The sequence below is a fragment of the Balaenoptera physalus genome (genome assembly GCF_965194825.1).
Source record: "Balaenoptera physalus genome assembly, chromosome: 16".
NCBI lineage: Eukaryota > Metazoa > Chordata > Mammalia > Artiodactyla > Balaenopteridae > Balaenoptera > Balaenoptera physalus.
The window spans coordinates 75197256-75217374 of NC_138898.1; the positions used below are offsets into that span (position 1 = coordinate 75197256).

Consider the following 20119-nt stretch of genomic DNA (forward strand, 5'->3'; position numbering starts at 1 on the left):
TCAGTCCCCCATGCTCTCTGGCTTCTGCCTACTCCTTCGAGGTCAGGGCTTCGCCAGACTAAGCCTAGCGAGTCACTCCTTCATTCAAATATAATTACTCCCTGACAGCAATTGTTAAAAAATAAATAAATTTCTCAAATTATGAAAGTGGATCAAAGTTTTATTTTAGATTTTTAGGGAGGGAATCAGAAAAAGAAAGAACATTGGCTCAAGGAACAATCTTAGTGTTACCAAACGCAAGTTCATGTGCCGGACACACAGTGAGACCAACAAACCAAAATGTAGGAGTTTGGAGCAGAGAAAGGTTTATTGCAGGGCCATGCAAGGTGAGCGGATGGCTTGTACTCAACCCCGAACTCCCCAGAGGGTTTCAGCAAAGCATTTTTAAAGGCCAGGTGAGGGGGTGGGGGGGTCACAGGGTGTGTGATCCTCTCGTGCACAGTTTTCTGATTGGTTGATGGTGAGGTATCAATTCTTAGGCGCCAGTAGGTCTGGGGCTCATCAGTATCAAGCAGTTTATTTCTTCCATTTAGTGGTGGTTTTAGCATCTGTAAAAACAACTGAGGAAATGTGCATCAGATGCTATTATCTAGATATCAATACTTCAGAGAGGAGCTACAGCAGAGGATATGGGGGAGGGGTCTGTCCCCAGAAGGCCCCAGAAGGACCTGCTCTGTTACATTAGGAAGGGATTTACAGCAAGGCAAATGAGTGTCCAGAATAACGCTATCCAACAGAAATTTTTTTTTTTTAAACTTAATTCCTTTTTTTTTTTTTTTAATTTATTTATTTATTTTTGCTGCGTTGGGTCTTCGTTTCTGTGCGAGGGCTTTCTCTAGTTGTGGCAAGCGGAGGCCTCTCTTCATCGCGGTGCGCGGGCCTCTCACTATCGCGGCCTCTCTTGCTGTGGAGCACATGCTCCAGACGCGCAGGCTCAGTAATTGTGGCTCACGGGCCCAGTTGCTCCGTGGCATGTGGGATCTTCCCAGACCAGGGCTCGAACCCGTGTTCCCTGCATTGGCAGGCAGATTCTCAACCGCTGCGCCACCAGGGAAGCTCCTCCAACAGAAATTTTTGCTGTGATGGAAAGCTTTCACGTTGTCCAATACAGTGGCGCTAGCCATGTGTGGCTATTACACACTTGAAATATGGTTAGTGTGACTGAGGAACTGATTTTTTAATCTTATTGAATTAACATTTAAATTTAAACAGCCCCCCCCAAATTTAAATAGCCCCAAGTGGCTAGTGATTACATTATTGGACAGGAGGACAGGGCTAGATCATTATAGTCCAAGGTACAACTTTAGCAGTTGCCTCAGCGTGGAGGAGCGAGGATAGGGTCCGAAGAGATGAAAGGAGAGAGGAGGGACAGATTGCATCAAACGTTTGCCCCAGAGCTACTGAGGGGCGGGGTCTAATGGATCGGGTGGGACCAGCGGGGGACCGCCCCACCAAGTAGGAAGTAGGCGGCAGGTGTGGGCGGAGCGAGATGCTGGCCGCGTGAGTTTCCCAGCGCCCCTCGCCGGTCTGGACCAGAGGTATGGAGAGCAGGAGGGGTGCCCCAGGGTAGCAGCACCAAAGGGGGCTGGGCGCGGCCGGAGACTGGAAGGTCTCAGCAGAACCCAGGAGACCTCCAGAGGCATTGAATTCGGGGTCCCCCCGCCCCAGCCCCGCACACCCACCGCCTCGATTTTACAAAGATTTTTCCAGGAGGTGGGGGTGGCAGGATGGGGGGGGGGGTCGTTTCCGCTTTAGTTTTTTTTTTTTTTTAAACAAAATCCCTACTTAACGCTTTTTTCTGATTACTAAATCGGCACGTGCCAGCCTTCTCCGATTCAGGGAAAACCTAAACGTATAAATAGGAAAGTGAAAACCACCGGAAATCCTGTCCCCCGCCCCAGCACCTGGCATCTCGTGGGCGGTCCCAAAATGTATATGTTTTTGAAGGTGTATCTCCGTTAACATCCTGTTGAATAACCTTTCTGACATATTTTCCCACGAAAGTTATTGATTAAAAAAACAACAACACTAACAGCAAGAAGTTTCTGAGCCCGCGCTGCAAGGGACGCATGACCTCACTGGATCCTCACAGCAGCCAGAGACCTCTGTGCGAGACTTTTCCATGATGTACCCTGACTCCTAACCACTCTTGTCTGCCATTTGCCTAGATTCTTATACTGCTTTTACAGGTGAGAACACTGAGACTCCGAGAAGCAAGGGCTCTGCACTCATCCTGCCTCGGTTTGAACCTGCCTTTGCCAATTTGGAGCCGTGTGACTGTGGGCAAAGCGTTGACCACTCTGGGTCTCAGTTTCCTCCCCATCAAAGATGGATAAGAGAAGCACCCTGCAGCCCACAGTGGTGGGGTGAGGAGAAGATGTCTTGATGGGTGAAGGCCAGGCGATGCCCAGCTGTTCTTGTGATGAACTGGCCTGAGCTTCCTGACAGCAGCAGGACAGTGCCAGTTCTTCCTCGAAATCCCACCTTTTTCCAGCTTTATTAATGAGTTGAGGACGCCTGGCCAGTGGAGATCAGATTGGCTAGAGACCCGCTTATTGGTCCCTGCTGCCCCCTAGTGGCTCACTCTTGCCCAGCGCCTGCCCCTGGAGGTGCCTATGCACCTATGCCTGTGGAGGTGCCATGGAGGTGCCATGCCCAGAAAGCCCAGAAAACTAGGCCTGGGTTATCTCCACCCTCCCGACCTCTCCTCTCTTTCATCCCTGCCTTTCTCCTCCATCCCCTCCAGCACCTGGCAAAGGGCTTGACATACATTCAGAACTCAGGCTGCTCCAAGGACCAGCTGTGTGGCTCAGGGCCAGTCATGGAACCCCTCTGTGCTTCCTTCCTCTTCTGTAAAATGGGAATAATAATAGTACTGACCTCATGGAGCTGTTGTTAGAATTAAATATGTTAATACACATAAGGCTCAGAATGGTGCCTGTACATAGTTAATGCTGTCTGAGCGTTTCCTAGCATTTATTGTTATAATACTGAATGGGTCTGTGGGTGTCATAAAACATAATTAAAGGAGATAATAATATTCTAAATTTAATGTTACTTTATTTTAAAAAGGACAGACTGGACCAATAGAAATCCGACACAGAAATGGTCCCGATGGCATCACCCCACCAACTGTGTTTGTATGTGTCCACATCACTTCTAGACGTTGTCCATGTGCAGAGTCAGTGTTTGTATATTGCAGAGGTTTCTATCATGCATTTCTCATCATATATTCATATATATTATATAAGACAGGTCTTTCCAGAGAAGGAGAACAAAATAAGAGAGACCAAGATGCAGAGAGAGAGAAACACTAAACAAACTTCTGATCCCAGCTCCAGTTTGATACTTGACTCCAACCACAGAATGACCTCTGACCCAGCTGTAGACTGATTCCTGACCCATGCTGTGGACCTATTCATGATCCTGGCTGCACACTGACCCCAGCCACCTGCTGACCCCTAGCCCTGGCAACAGAATAATCTTTGACCCCAACCATAGACTGATCTCTGACTCTGGCCACTTGGACCCCTCACTCGTATACACGGACACCCCACCCCATCTGGGAAATGGCATTTCCTGATTTCCAGCTGGTAAATTCAGCTTGAGTTGGTCAACATATCTGGTCTGTCTGTCCTTCCTCTCTGCCATGGAACCACAGAGAAAGCTCGCAGTTCTCCTTTCTAATCAAAAAGAGCAGTGTTAAGGAAGGCCCCTTTGCCACCTTCTGTTCTGCTTTGGATGTGATGTCTGGTGGTTTGGAAGCCGTCTTGTGATCATGAGGGGACAAGCTAGGAGAAGAAAGATAGTGCTCTGAATGGGGCAGAGTGAGAGAAGAAAAGGGCCTGGGTCCTTGATTGTATCATCAAGTGATCAAATCGACCTCTGGATTCTGAAATAAACCATAAACATGCTTTTGTTTAAACCATGTAGATTTTCTTGGTTTAAGCAAGAAAAGCCATAAAGCAGCTTTAAAGCCATAAAGCAGCCTTGAAGACTGTAGTTGGTAGAATAATGGACCCCCTAAAGATGTTCACGTCCTAATCTCTAGAAACTGTGGACCTATTACATTGCAAGGGAGAATCAAGGTTGCAGGTGGAATCTCAATTGCTAATTAACTGACCTTGAGATGGGAGATTATCCTGGATTACGTGGACGGACATCCTGGATTACGTGGACGGACTGACATAATCGCAAGAGTCTTTATAAGTGAAAGAAGGATGTAGGAGGGTTAGAGTCAGAGAGAGAATTGAAGATGCTACGCTCCTGGCTTTGAAGATGGACGAAGGGGCCAGGAGCCAAGGAATGCAGGCAACCACTAGAAGCTGGGAAAGTCTAGGAACAGATTCTCCTTTTGCGTCTCCAGAAGGAATGCAGCCCTGCTGACACCTTGATATTTGGCTCAGTGAGACCAGTTTCAGACCTCTGACCCTAGAACTATAAGATAATACATTTTTGTATTTCAAGCCACTGGATTTGTAGCATTTATTACAGCAGCAATAGGAAACTAATCCACAGATACTCCTCGTTCATCTGGACACATCCCAGCCTTCTTTTCCTCAAGCCCTTCACCCATCACCATCCTCTCCCTCATTTTTTGCCACTCAATCTCCACTTCCAGAGGGTTCTGTCTAGACCTCTGCCTGCTCCCTACCTCCATCACATCCATCATTTCTTGTTAAAGTGAACGTGGGGCAGGGCTGAACTTCATGGACAGGCCACCAGGGCACTAGTGCTGCAGGGCCCTGTGCTTGGAATTTGATGCTCTGAGGTCCCCTTCCTGAAATTCTTAATAATTTTACCTTTGAATCTGTGCTTTGTAAGGGAAGTCCCATGGGACAGTGAAGCATGCACCAAGGGCTTGGAGTCTCTGCTCAAAACTCCCACCTCCAGCCATCTGCCCACCCCCCTGGGAGAGGGTCATAGCCACCTGCCCCTGCACCCCCTGGCCCTCTAGATACTACTTGGCCTCCCCCTTCCCATCTGCATCCAGTATCCACTGGAGGGGGCTGGACACAAGGAAGGCACAAGGGAGGGTGGAGGTCAGTTGCTCACCTCATGGGATCTTGGTGAACAGTATGGCGGTGACCATTCCCACCCCAGGCGTGTCTGCCGCGTGGCCAGAGGCTGCAGCTCAGCCGAAGTGGGCCTCTTGCCTGCTCCCCATCCAGGTACCAAGAGTCACCATCTTGAATTCTTAGTACTTTTTGAAGAAGAAGCCCTGCGTTTTCATTTTGCCCTGAGCCCCTCAAATTCCGTAGCCATTCCTGACATGGAGTCATTCTTTCTCTCCAAGGTTGAGCCCTCCACCTCCAAACACCATCACTCCCCCGTGTTTTCAGATTTTTCCCTGTGCAGGCTTCTTCCCACCACCACGTTCTGGTCCCTTCCATCTGCAGACAACCAAAGCTTCCCTCCACCAGCCTCCGACTTTCCCTCTCTCTGTCTCTCTGTCTCTGTCTCTGTCTCTGCCTCTGTCTCTCTGGTTCTCTGTTTCTGTCTCTCTGTCTCTGTCTCTGTCTCTACCTCTCTGTCTCTGTCTGTCTCTGTCTCTCTGTCTCTGTCTCTCTCTGTCTCTCTCTGTCTCTGTCTGTCTCTGTCTCTGTCTCTCTTTCCCTCCCCAGACACAGTTCTCGAAAGCAGTCTCCTCTCTCTGTCTCCACTTCCTCAGAGCACACCCACTCCTCAGCCCTCTCTGTGCAGAAGCACTTCTGCCAGGAGCCTGCTTTCATGGACACCAGCTGCCAGGTCCAGGCCTGTTTCAGTCCCTAGCGTCCTCCGGCACCAGCCTCTCCCTTGTTCTTGAGGCTCTGCCCTTCTTGGTTTTCTTGCTACAGGCTGTTTGCTCCTGGACAGGCTCCCTTCCCAGGTCTCCTCTGCCCTCCCTGAAATGTTGGGAGTCCTCAGGGCCTGTCCTGGGCCACACACACACACACACAACACACACACACACACACACACACACACCCCACGGGGAATCTTATCTGTGTCCATACAGATTGCAGCCAACCACAACCTTTACTAAATCTAGACTAGAGTTTCATGGGGTAGGGTCGGTATTGCCCAGAGCCCAGCATAGTGCTTGGCACACAGAGTGTGCTCAAGAAGCATTTGTTCAGTGCATGAATGAATGAATGAATGATGCCTTCTAAATATGTCTCCCCAGCCCAGATCTCTCCCCTAAACTCCAGACCCATATAGCCAACTGCTACTGGGTGTATCTAAATTTCCACATCTCCCACCCAGATATGTCCCCTGTAGTAAACATCGCTATCTAATGTGACATCAGTTATGATATATTGTATGAAATATTGTCCTTGATTTCTCATCAGGTCTCCCATGCCTCTCCCACTAGAAGGTAGACTTCACGGGGACAGAAATTTTGGGTTGGTTGGTCCACTGCTGTACCCTGGGGCCTTAGAACAGAGTGTGGTACATAGTAGGTGCTCAAGAAATACTCTGAACAAATGAATGGATCTCCACATGGATATGCCCACATCTCAGACTCAGTGTATCCTCAGCTGGGTTCTTCATTATCCTCCCCACACCGTCTCCTTCCGGCTCCTGGTCTCAACTGCTAAATCTAAAGAGTGATCATTACTCCAGGCAGCCCCCTCCTCCCTCTCTACCGAGATTCAGGCGCTGGCACTCTGTTCCTAGCACCCCATCTCTCCAGCAACTCTCTTTGGCCAAGTCGGCCTCCTCATTTGTATCACCTGGAATTATGCAAATAGCATCTTCTCAAACGCTCTCCCCATCATGACCTGAGCTATTTTTCTGTGTCTCTTTCCTGCTCACAGTGCCTCCTGGCTTGCATTAGCCAGAAGTGTGGTACACATACCCCTGGGGTAATCCAGGTGGGGGACACAAACCCCTGGGGTCCCTAAGATGATTTGAAGTGGCACATGGGTGTGGGGTAAAAGGACATCAAACTGAGAAAGTGATCCCTTTTTCAATTCTCTTTCTCTTCATCTGACTAGCCTTCCACAGGCTACAGTATCTAGCTAGAATTTCATAATTCGTTTTTGGTGTCATTGTTTTTGTTTTCATAGTTCATTTCTGTTTATGATAAGGAAGGCTGGTTTTCCATTTGTGATGATGACAATGTGTCTTCTAAAAATAAAATTCTTTAAATAAAACAAGTAAGTCAACATGAAGAAAAAGTTTAAAAGTGATGGAGGGCTTCCCTGGCAGTACAGTGGTTAAGAATCCGCCTGCCAATGCAGGGGACACGGGTTTGAGCCCTGGTCCGGGAGGATCCCACGTGCCGTGGAGCAACTAAGCCCATGGGCCACAACTACTGAGCCTGCGCTCTAGAGCCCATGAGCCACAACTACTGAGCCCACAAGCCACAACTACTGAAGCCCATGCGCCTAGAGTCTGTGCTCCGCAACGAAGAGTAGCCCCCGCTCGCCGCAACTAGAGAAAGCCCGCAGGCAGCAACCAAGACCCAATACAGCCAAAAATTAATTAATTAATTAATTAATTATTTAAAAGTGATGGACAAACATGTAAATCTGGAAGAAATAAATTGTGGCAGTGTGGATGAGGGACAAGAGTTTGGAAGACGTGGGTCTACAGACCAGAGCCCAAACCCTTTGCAGCCTGGCTCCTGGCTCCTCCCTTCTCATTCCTTCAGCCCACACTACTCCCCAGACACGTGACCTTGTGTGATATAACGACTTATAATAAGAAATACATATTTGGTCTTCGTCCCTGTTCCTGGCACAGAGCTCCTAAAACCCTCAGAATTTCCTAAGTGACAAGAGCATTAAATGTCTTTTGTTATGTTAATGAGGTGACCTTTGGGAAGCCCCTAGGTCACCTAAGGATGGAGGCTGGTTGCCAGGGGAACCAACCTTGTGATTAGAGGGGAACTGACTGTCCCTCCCTTCAACAACCTGGGAAGGGAGAGGGGCTGGAGACTGCGTTCAATCACCAATGGCCAATGATATGATCATTCGAGCCTATATGATGAGGCTGCCACAGAAACTCAAAGGGACAGGGTTTGGGGGCTTCTGGTTTAGTGAACATTTGGAGTTGCTGGGAGATTGGCTAGTTCTGGAGATGACCTGGAAGCTCTGTGCCCTTTCCCCATACCTTGCCCTAATGCATCTCTTCCATCTGGCTGTTCCTGAGTTAAATCCTTTCCTAATAAATGAGAATCTAGTAAATAAAATGTTTCTCTCAGCCATGTGAGCTGCACTAGCAAATTAATCAAACCTGACTTAGGGGGTTGTCGGAACCTCCACTCTACTGCAAGTTGATCAGAAGCACAGGGGACAGCCTGGACTTGCAATTGGTGTCTGAAGTAGGGGGTGGGGGACAGTCTTGTAGGACTGAGCCCTCAGCCTGTGGGATCTGATGCTATCTTTGGGTAGATAGTGACAGAATTGAGTTAATTGCTTGGTGGTGTGGAAGAGCACACACACATATTAGAATTGGTGTCAGAATCGTACCTGGGAACCCCTAGACACCATGACCTGGCCACTGTACCCAGACCACACTATGTATTCGAAAACCCCAAGCCTTTGCTCATGCCCTTCCCCCTACCAAGTGTGCCCTCCCCCACGTCTCCATCAGACACCTCTCCATCCTCATACAGAGGGATTCTGCTTCTGTCTGCCCAGCATCTACTCCTCCTCCTTCTATTAACAGGACCTGGTCTTCCTTGGGGACAATCTCTCCCTACTCTTAGTTCATGTTGTTTCCAAGGAACTGATCTCACTCTCAGCCTTCCAATAGGACACATAGGCTTGGCCAGTCAGAGTGTTCCTTCCCCAATCTGTATAGTGGTTGGTTCAGGGATGGGCATGTGATTAAAACTGACCAATGAGAGCCTTTCCTGATATGATCACTGAGACCATTAGAAAAAAGATCTGTTTTTTCCTCTGTGCTTCCTAAACTGGTAGGTTATAAGCCTGGACTTCTGAGAACCTTTATCTTTGGGTGGGGAGGGGGCAGGGGGAACAGCTGAGTTTCACTCAGCCTGCTTAAGGTAAAGCCAATACAAAAGAAAGCAGATCCCAGAGGTGGAGCCCTCCACTCTGAAGACATTATTTGATCCATCCATGCCTGAAACTATATTCTTCAACTCAAAAAAAAATCTTTTTATGAGCCAGTAAACCCATTTTAAAATAAGCTAGTTCTGTCACTTGCAACCGCAAAGCTCCTGCTTGAAACGCATTTTCTTGTTTTGTTTTGTTTTGTTTTTTTAGATAGAATTCACATAGCATAAAATTCTCCATTTTTTTTTTTTAATTCTCCATTTTAATTACTTAAAAATATACAATTTACTGGGTTGTAGTATATTCACAATGTTGAATCCATCACTGCTATCTAATTCCATCATCACCCACCACACTCCTCCTCGCAAAAAAACCCCAAGTCATTAGCAGTCACTCCCAATTTGCCCTCCGCCCATCCCCTGGTGACCACTGATGAAACGTCATCTTTTAAGACCCAGTTACAGTGGGCATTTCCCTAGAACCTTTCACTAAACACAAGGCAGAATTGTTCTCTCTTTTAGACACATCCCTTTATTATCACTTATGATTGTCAGTTTTATTTTTTTTTTTTTTTTTTTTTTTTTTAAAGTAGTTTTACCACGCAGGATGCTTTTTTTTTTTTTTTTTAGAAATTCACGTTCTTTTATTTATTTATTTATTTATTTATGACTGTGTTGAGTCTTCGTTTCTGTGTGAGGGCTTTCTCTAGTTGCGGCAAGTGGGGACCACTCTTCATCGCGGTGCGCGGGCCTCTCACCATCGCGGCCTCTCTTGTTGCGGAGCACAGGCTCCAGACGCGCAGGCTCAGTAATTGTGGCTCACGGGCCCAGTTGCTCCGTGGCATGTGGGATCTTCCCAGACCAGGGCTCGAACCCGTGTCCCCTGCATTGGCAGGCAGATTCTCAACCACTGCGCCACCAGGGAAGCCCAGTTTTATTTTTTGTTTTTAACAATGGAATATTTTGAACATACAGAAAATTACTACTCCTATTTCTCTGACTAGACTGCCTTGAGGGCAGAAACTATATTTCTTCTGTGTCTCCTAGCCCCCAGCCCAGGGCCAGGTTCAGACAAAGTGTTCAGTGAAAATGAATAAATAAAATATTAAAACAAAAAGTGAACAAGGGCTCAGTCCAAACATCCCAGCCCTGGGCTGGGCCAAGACATGAAGATGCCAGAAAAGGTTTGTTGACTGACTGCTGGACATCCTTGGTAAACAGTTCCACAATAGACAACACTCTTACCTTGTTTGTGTGTGAAGGGCAGGTGGGGGTGGTATGCTTTAGCTGAACTGATCACTTCCCACACTCTGACAATTAATTAAACCCCAAACTAAAGTTACAGTTGGTTGTCATGTCTGGGTACTCCCTAAAATTTTCCCAAGCCACACCCACTTCAGATGCTTAGAGGCAGCATAGTGGGGAGGCAGAGCAAACCAGCCATCACGGGCATGCTGACTAAACTTCTCTCATCTCAGTTGTCCCATCTGTACAATGGGGCTAAAAATACTAAGTATGTCCTAGGGTCATCTGAGGATTAAATGAGTGAAGATTTGCGTAGCATTTAGATGAGATCTGGCTCATTTAAGAAGTCTGTTAAACAGGACACTTTTTCTGGATTAACCAAGAAGTGCAGGAGATGGCTAAGTCATTGCACATGCTGTTTGTTTCCTCTGCTTGGAAATACTCTTTTCTACCCCTTACTCACTGCCTTACTCCGTTACCTTTCCGCTTAGATGCCCCCACCTCCAGGAAGTCCTCTGGCTCCCCAGACTTTGGTTAGGTGCCTCTCCTCGGGGCTCCTCACACTGTGCTTCCCCATCAGCACAGGTAGGGATGATCTGAGACATCTTGGGGTGCCCGTTGTCCAGCATGGGGCGGGTGCTGAGTTCATGAAAGGACATATCAGAATATGCATCGAAGGGTACACAAGTGACTTTGTTCTCATCCCTGAGCCCTTCTAACTGAGACTCTCGCCCTGCCCTGGGCACCAAGGCCCTGGCTGCATCCTCCATGTGTCCCTGGGAAGAGAAGGCTGTGGACCAGTGGGCATCCTAAGGCTGGTTTGCACCAGCTCCAGAGAGCAGCTGTCATTTTTACTCAGCCCTGCATTCTGTGACATCATATTGGTAGCTTGAAAGTGGCCAGGGTGGGAGTATTTACAACATGGAAAGCAGCAAACACCACATACCAGGTTTTCGTTGTTTGCTTTTTGACGGCTGACCAGCACACCTCCCATTGTTATTTGGGGGGACCACAGAACCCTTGTTTCAGTCTGACCGGGACATGCTTTCCCACAACCAGATTTTGCGCATGCAGCTCCCTCTGCCTGGACCCCTCCTCCTCTCCCCCCACGGCTAACCATGGCTCCCTCGTGGCCCCTGACCTTTGAAGGACGAGACCTCTGCTTCTTCCTCCTCCTCTTTCCCTGCTGCACCCAGCCCAGCCTGCAAGCTGCTGCTGTCAGTAAATGCTTGTTGATTGACAGTTCTTGGTAAATATTTTTGTGAATTTGACCTTTTCCCCATGTGAATGTGGGGAAACCACGGCAGCCTGAACTTTCAGTAAAGAGGAGCCTCTTTGAGGAAGGGAGTCTTTGCAGAAACTCACCACAGCTGCCTGGAAGCAGAGTCATTGCAGCCCTTCCTCCCTGCGTGCGCAGCCTCTTGGAAGACCCAGGTGTCTCGGGGCCACGGCTCCCTCCGGTGCAAGATGGGGGAAGAGGAGGAGGTTGGGGACTTTGGGGCAGCGGCTCTTGGTGGGGTGGGAGGCCCTGGAGGCTGACATACGTGTGCGCACACACACGTGGGGTTGTGTACGTCAGCAAATGCATGTGGATTTGTCACTTGGATCATGGTCTGGTTTCAGGCGGGTTGACAGAGGCTTGGGGATCCTCCGACCACAAAGGGTGCTGGAAATAATGCTGGTCTCTGTCCCCTGCACAACCCACCTCCTGCCAAGACCCAGGTTGTACCCTGTGGCTCCAGCAGAGAGCAAGAGGGTCTACTCCTGTGTGTACATGTGGGGAACAGTACTCACAGTCCCAGATGCATGGGAGGGCTCAGCTCTGCAGAGTGAATACTCAGTAACCAGGACCTGTCTGATTTGACCATGGTGCGTGCATGTCTACACATGCGCGTGCCACCTTCCCCCCCACCCCGTCCATTACACACGTTGGGAAGGCGGGAACTCTGTTTTTGTCACCGCTATGTCCCCAGCACAGTGTCTGGCACATAGTAGATGCTCAATAAATATTTGCTCTTATGCAAGTGTGCACGTGTACACATATATGTGCCTGTGCTCACGTGACCGTGTGTGTACCTGCACACGGGTGAACATGGGTGGATGGGGGTGTTGTGTGCTTTCTGTGCAGCCGCGTGAACAGGGATGTGCACGCCTGTGTGTGAATGTGCCTGAAGAGGGAACGTGAGAGAGGGGGCTGAGTCCTCACCGGCCCACGTGACCACGCGTGATGCATCTCCCGATAGCTGGAAATCTATCTCTGAGAGCTCGGGTTGCACGTGCGCATGGGTGCGTGAGCAGGGGTGTGATTTCATGTGCACGTGTGTGTATGTGAGAGCTGTTCAGATGTACACACGGGGGCGTGCATGGACTTTTGTGAGAAAGGTGATGGGGCGGTGGTTAGCAAACTGTCCAGGCTCAAATTCCTCTTTCATTTCATAGCTCGTCCATCTGAGCAACCGTGGACGAGTTACTTAAACTCTTTGTGCCTCAGTTTCTTTATCTGTGAGATGGGGTGATAATAGCAGCTGCCTCCTGGAGCCATTTGGGGGACTAAATAAGATACTAGCCCTTGGCACTGATTCCATTAGGAGTGGCTCTGGGCGTGCCCATGAGAGGTCCATTGGGCGGGAATCTTCCACTAATGCCATTAGCAAGTCCCAATCATGCCGCCTGCTACTGTTTTAAGTGGTGTGTTGCACATGGCTCTATAAGCACATCTGTGTCCCCAGCCTGCCCCCACCTCAGCCATAGAGAGATAAGGACCCTCTCTGCTGGGCACCAGGATTTGCATGTGGGTTACAGGGAAATAATCAGGCTTCGGTCTAAGATGATTGGAGCAGGGTGGAGGTGGGGGGAAACTGGACTCAGCATCGCAGCCCCTCCCCTCAGCCATCCTTCCTCCCCACTCGGGGAGCAGAACTTGGTCTTTCCTTGGTCACCTGACTCCATCCTCCCAGCCCGGAGAGATCAGTCTTTGCCTGGCCAGCTCACTGGGCTCTGGCGAGGAAGATATGAAAAGATGGGTGAGGAGCTCACTCTGAGAAAAAGTGGTCCTAGGATGTGCTCACGGTGATTCCATTGGGAGTGGCTCTGGGTGTGCCCATTAGAGGTCCATTGGGCCGGAATCTTCCACTAATGCCATAAAATGGAAAGAACCAGGTGACTTTCAGGGGTCTAAAAAGAGCGATCATGCTCAGGAGGCGAACTTTGTACCTCGGAAGACATCAGAGGAGACTGTCAACCGATCAGCGTGATTAAAGAGGATGAGGACTTTCGGTCACTCCTGCCCAGGCCCTGGGAGGGGCTGGAGGACAGGAAGTGACCTCCGAGGCTAATCCAGAGTGTTCATTCATCCACTGATTCACTCGAATCACATTTCTTGAGTCCCAGAAGATTCTAGGCCCTGGGGGATCCAAGACCGGTTCCTGCCCACGTGGAACTTGCAGTCACATAGAAAAGCCCCAATAATGCAGTGTGGTTCACAGCACGATGAGCGAAGCATGGGCCCAGAGGAGGGATGACTCACCCAGTCTTGGGGCATCAAGGAAAGCTTCCTGTAGGAGGTGACATCTCCAATGAAACCTGAAGAATGAGAACCTGTTTACCAGGAGATGGCAGGGGCGAGAGGGCGTCTGGTGGAGGATACAGCACAGGCAAAGACCTGGAGGAACAGCCCGACCTGGCTGGAGCACACAGTGTGAGGTGAGTGAGGTGGTAGGTGAAGCCGGAGGGGAAAGCAGAGCCCTGGGAGCCACACGTGGTGTTTGAGGCTGCAAGGGCCTTGTCATCTGTAGGCCGTCCTGACTCGGGGTGGCAGGGGTGCCTATTTCCTGGGATGAGTCCAAAGTGGGGGTGGAATGGGGCTGATGGTGGAAAGGAGGGCCTTGAAATACTCATGCAATCACTCGACAATATTTCATGAGCACCTACTATGCGCCAGGCACTGCTCTGAGGGTGGGGGGCTGTGCAGTAAACAGAACAGACAAATCACGGCCCTAATGAAGTTGCGTGTCTACTGTGGGGACAGACAGCCAGGAGATGGGCATGAACACACTGAGTGAGGTCGGGTGGCAGTGAACAGGCCAGGGAGGTGAGGGAAAGAAGGGCAGAGAGCTGCTGTCGGGGGAGGCCAGGGAAAGCCTCGCTGAGGGGCGGGGGCGTTTGAACACTGGCTTGACGGGAGTAAAGGAATGGGCCACGCACGCATCTGGAGGTGGGAGAGGGAGAATGTTCCGGGCGGAGCGGCAGCCTGGGCAAAGGCCCTGAGAAGGGAACGCTGTGATCGAGGAACAGCAGGGAGGCCAGCGTGTCTGGAGCAGAGAGCAAGGGGGCGAGGAGATGAATTCACTGGCGGTGGGGACCAGCCACGGAGGGCCTTGCTGGTACCCTAAGGACTTCGGGTTTTTTATTTGTTTGTATGTTTTGGCCGCACCGTGCGGCATGAGGGATCCTAGTTCCCCCACCAGGGATCGAATCCGCACCCCCTGCATTGGAAGCGCAGAGTCTTAACCACTGGACTGCCAGGGAAGTCCCAGAACTTTGGGTTTATTCTACAAATGACAAGAAGGCTTTGGGGGGCCTTCCCCAAACACTTCCCCAACATGGAAGTGACGAGATCAGATTTTTGTTTTATTTATTCTTATAAATTTATTTATTTTTGGCTGCATTGGGTCCTCGTTGCTGCGCGTGGGCTTTGCTTTTAGTTGCGGCGAGCGGGGGCTACTCTTCGTTGCGGTGCGCAGGCTTCTCATTGCGGTGGCTTCTCTTGTGCGGAGCACGGGCTCTAGGCACGTGGGCTTCAGTAGTTGTGGCACGCGGGCTCAGTAGTTGTGGCTCGCGGGCTCTAGAGCACAGGCTCAGTAGTTGTGGCGCACAGGCTTAGTTGCTCCACGGCATGTGGGATCTTCCCAGACCAGGCCTCGAACCCGTGTCCCACTGCATTGGCAGGCGGATTCTTAACCACTGCGCCACCAGGGAAGCCCCCAGATTTTTGTTTTAAATGACCACTCTGCAGGGAGGAGGACAGGATGTTTTGGGTGGGGGAGGTCCGAAGGCACAAGCGGGAAGAGCAATGAGCAGCCTGCTATAATCATCCAGGTGAGGGATGTTGGTGGCTCAGGGCAGGTGCTGACCGTGGAGTCTGGGTGTGTTTTGAGGGTAGACCGGCAAGACTTCCTGACACGTGGGTTCAGGGTGAGGAGAGAAAGCGAGAAGGCAAGGATGACCCTGGGCTGAGGCCGTGCTGGGGACCCAGGCACACTCGCACTTCACCCCCTTCAGCCTGGAGCGGGTGGAATAATTATCACCGAGAAGCATAATCATAACCCCTGCTGTCTGTTGAGCCCCTGCTCGGCCAGGCGTGGTGACCTCACTGCATCCTCGTTATCACCCCATCTGCAGCTGGGGGTGTAGAGGCTCAAAAGAAGGAGGCCCGCCCAGGCTCACTCGGCCCTAAGGGTTGAGGTTCACCTGAGATGTCATCAGTAGGATTGTGGGTCCAACAGCCCTCCCACTACAACACCAAATCAGGGGTCCTCTCCAGGGGCTACTTGGCAATGTCGAGTGACACTTCTGGTTGCTACTGCTGGCATCTAGGAGCCCAGGATGCTGCTTAACATCGTTCGATGCAGAGGACAGCCCCACAGCAAAGGATCATCCAGCCCAAATGTCCACAGCACCGAGCTGGAGAGACCTTGCTCCCCCATCCTTCCAGCGCCCCTAAGAGACCGCCTGAGGGATTTGGGAGCCCCTCCCTGAATGAGAAGTGAGCCTGTGCTAGGGTGGCAGTTAGCAGCAGGCAGCTGTGGTGACAGAGGCTGGTTCCTCTGTGGAACTGAACTCGACATCCTTGTGGCTTTTCTTCTCCTTTTCAATCAGCCCAGGCATCTGGGCCTAGGCCTCTCATGTGCAGACGGTCTCCAAGGGCCCGATGTGTCCCCAGCCCACTACCCTGCTGAGGACCTTCTATGGCTCTGGGTACCATCTTCCCCTCCAGTCAATGGCCTCACCACTTCCCTCTTGTCCACCCACACCAGGGCCCTCATTCCCCAAATACCCTGTGTCTCTGCTTGGGGCTTTGTTGCTCATCTCCAGGGCACACTTCCTTCCTCTTTCAGTCTGTTCTTGACTATTTTCCTTCTCTTATTTTCTTCTGCATTTATCTTGCTGCTCTTTTTCCAAATTCTTGAGAGGGATGTTTGAAACATTCCTTTTTAGCTTTTCTTCTTTTCTAATTTATGAATTTTTAAGGCTACAAATTTCCCTCTCGGTATTGTTTTAGCTGCAACCCACAAGTTTTGATATGTACTTTTTGTATCGTTCAGTTCAAAATGCTTTCTAATTTTCCACTGTGATTTTTCTCATTGTCCCTTAGGTAATTTAGAGGTGTATTTCTTTGTTTCCCCATCCACATTTTTGAAAACCTTTGGAATGGCCTCTCCTATCTTTTCAACATAGTGAACTGCTCTTCCGAGTCCAGTTCAAGTGGCCCCTCCTCTGAGAAGCCTTCCCTGGACAGTCCCTCCACCCCAGCCCAGGCATGTAATTAGTAGTTGCCTCTTTTCTGTTCCCATGTCACTTTATACAGACGATCATTGTAGCACTTTTAGGGCACACAGTAATGTATCTGTCAAGACTCTTTCAGTCTCAAGTGAAAGAAAATTGATTCCTTTGGCTGAAACCAAAAGGGAACTTACTGTCTCATTTCACTAAGATGTCTGACTTTCAGGCACAGCTGGATCCAGCTGTTCTGATTCCTGACGACTCAGTTTATCTCTTGGGTCATTTACTGTATGTTGACTCCATTCTGTTGCAAGTTCTCTCATTGTGGCCATGAGCTATCTGCAGCTACTGCAGCTACTGCAGATAGCTCATCCTCTCTGCTCCAAATCTGGAGTCTTTACCCTAATTGTCTCATCAAAAGTTTCATGGAGTCTCATTAGTTCTGACTGGGTCACATACTCTCACTGGATTAATTAATATGGCCTGGAGAATAGAGTACATTGGCTTAGGACAGGGTCATGTGCTCCCCTGGGGAGAGAGACAGAAAAAATCAGGACACAGTTACCAGGAGAGGAATAAGCTAGTACCAGAAAGCTAAAAAAGAAAAAGAAAAAGTAAAAAGGCACTACTCCTAAATAGTGTTACTACTAACAACAACTATTTAAGTCAGTCTTATACTCACCGAATGCCACCATCCCAAGTGCTTTACTTTTAGTCCTGCGTGTCCCTTTCCCACTGGACTTGAGACCATCGACAGTGAGGGAAGCTCTGTTGTATTAACTGAGAAAAATCGGAAGCTACAGGGGAGGAAGGAGATGGGCAACTCCTCCTCAACCTTATTAGTGTAGCTGCTGCAGTAACTCTCTGTCTTAATCAGCTCCGGCTGCCACAACAAATACCACAGACGAAGGGGCTTAAACAACAGATTTATTTCTCACGGTTCTGGAGGCAGGAAAGTCCAAGATCAAGGTGCTGACTGATTCAGTTCCTGGTGAGAACCCGCTTCCTCTCTTGGACAGCTGCTCTCTTGCTGCATCCTCACATGGCCTTTCCTTAGTGCCCGTGGAGAGGGGGAGAGAGAGCGAGCTCCCTGGTGCCTCTTCTTGTAAGGACACCAATCCAATCCTTAATGACTTCCTTAGCAGCCCCATCTCCATATACAGTCACACGGGGGGTTAGGGCTACAACATGTGAATTTCACGGGGACACGAACATTCAGTCCAGAACACTCTCCTTCCAGGATAAGCCCTCCCACATCTTTCCAAAAATCAGAGCCGCACAGACACTCAGCATGAAAGGAGGTTTTATTGGCCCTGTGGTCCAACCACACATGCAATCAATCTGACCATACACCCACATCAACAGGTGGCCAAGCCTTGGTTTGCATACCACCGGGGACAGGAAGTTCACCTTCTACTGTAATTAGGCAGCTCTGCCTGCACTGGTCTGGACCTAAAGGTCAGCTATCACATCCCCCATCCTGAATCTTCTCTTCTTCAAGTTAAATACCTCTGCTCTCTGGTGGTTTTCAGACCCTCTTCACACCACTCCCACCTTTTTGGTTGCCTCTTCTGAATATACTCCAGTTCACCAATGTTCTTAAAATGAAAGGCCAGAACTAGACATAGGCTGCAGGTGTGGCCACTGAAGTGAGGCTCACCTCCCTTCTTCTGGGCACCACACCTCTCTTAAGGCAGCCTCAGGGTGCCTCAAGTTTCTCTCGGCCGTGCCATACCCTTGACGTTGGGAAAAACCCCCAGGCGCATGTTGCTTCAGTGGTTCTAATCCTCACACGTGTGAAATTGACTAGCTGACTTGAAGTAAAGGACATAACACTCATCCTTGGTCAGTGTCTTTGGAAGGACCACTACTCACATCTCTATAAATTTTTAATGCCTTCCCTCTTGCCGTGCCCTCTCTCCAGCATGCAGGTGCTTTGTGACCTTCCATTTTTAATTTCAAAAATGGAAATAGCTTTATTATTTTCCTCAGATTCCAGAAGTAATGTATCACTTTAAAAATCAATACAGGGAATTCTCTGGTGGTCCAGTGGTTAGGACTCCATGCTTCCACTGCAGGGAGCATGGGTTCAATCCCTGGTTGGGGAACTAAGATCCCGCATGCCGCATGGCACAGCCAAAAAAAAAATCAATACAGAAAAATACAAAAAATTAAAAATAAAAATTCCCACCACCTAGATGTAGCCCTATTAACACTTGGAGCTAGACTGCCCAGGTTCAGATCCTGACTTGACCACTTACTAGCCCTATGATCCTGGGCAAGTTGCTTAATCTCCTGCACCTTCATTTCCCTGAGTCTAAAATGCTGATTTAAAAGTGATAACTTAGGGACTTCCCTGATGGCACAGTGGTTAAGAATCCACCTGCCAATGCAGGGGACACGGGTTCGAGCCCTGGTCCAGGAAGATCCCACATGCCATGGAGCAATTAAGCCCACGAGCCACAACTACTGAAGCCCGCGCACCTAGAGCCCATGCTCCGCAACAAGAGAAGCCACTGCAATGAGAAGCCCACGCACCGCAACAAAGAGTGGCCCCTGCTCACTGCAACTTGAGAAAGCCCGCGCGCAGCAATGAAGACCCAACGCAGCCAAAAATTAAATAAATAAATAAATAAATAAATAAATAAATAAATAAATAAAGTGATAACTTAGCACAGGGCCTATTAGATGGTAAGTTCCTTAAAAGTGTAAACAATTCTGTTATTAATAATTGTATTAGTCAGGGTTCTGTTTCTCTGGAGAACCTTGACTAATACAGAGAAATATGTCTTAGTCGGTTCAGGCTGCCATAACAAAATACCATAGACGGGGGCGGGGGGTGGGCAGCGGGCGCTTAAACAACAGAAATTTATTTTCTCACTGTTCTGGAGGCTGGAAGTCTGAGATCAAGTCTGAGCCAGGAAGTCAGCATGGTCGGGTTCTGGTGAGGGCTCTTTTCCTGGCTTGCAGACGGCCATCTTCTTGCTGAGTCTTCACGAGTGTTGGGGAGGCAGAGAAAGAGAGAGAGAGAGAGTGTGTGCTCTGGTGTCTCTTCCTCTTCTTATAAAGCTACAGTCTTATCGGATTCAGGCTTCACCCTTATGACTTCATTTAACTTGAATTACCTCCTAAAGGCTCTGTCTCCAGACAGTATAACATTGGGGATAAGGGTTTCAACATATGAATTGGTGGGCGGGGTTGGGGGGAATGCAGGTCAGTCCTTAGCACTAATATCAGTATATGTGATGGCTATTGTCTTTGTGTAACATGACTCTGTACCCGCACCCCCTTCTTTTTGTGATAACCACAGCGATGGGTTGGCAGTGACCCAATCAGAGCCTCCCTCCTCCTGGTCACAGTGACTCG

The 20119-nt window shown here is 49.4% G+C and overlaps 1 long non-coding RNA gene across 1 annotated transcript; it reads left to right on the forward strand.

The window, feature by feature from the left end:
* The first annotated feature begins 1069 nt into the window (after positions 1-1069).
* Positions 1070-3040, forward strand: LOC309645007. Its single transcript, XR_014254701.1, has 2 exons — positions 1070-1538; positions 2190-3040. It is a non-coding gene; the product is annotated as an uncharacterized lncRNA (long non-coding RNA).
* Positions 3041-20119: the final 17079 nt, after the last annotated feature.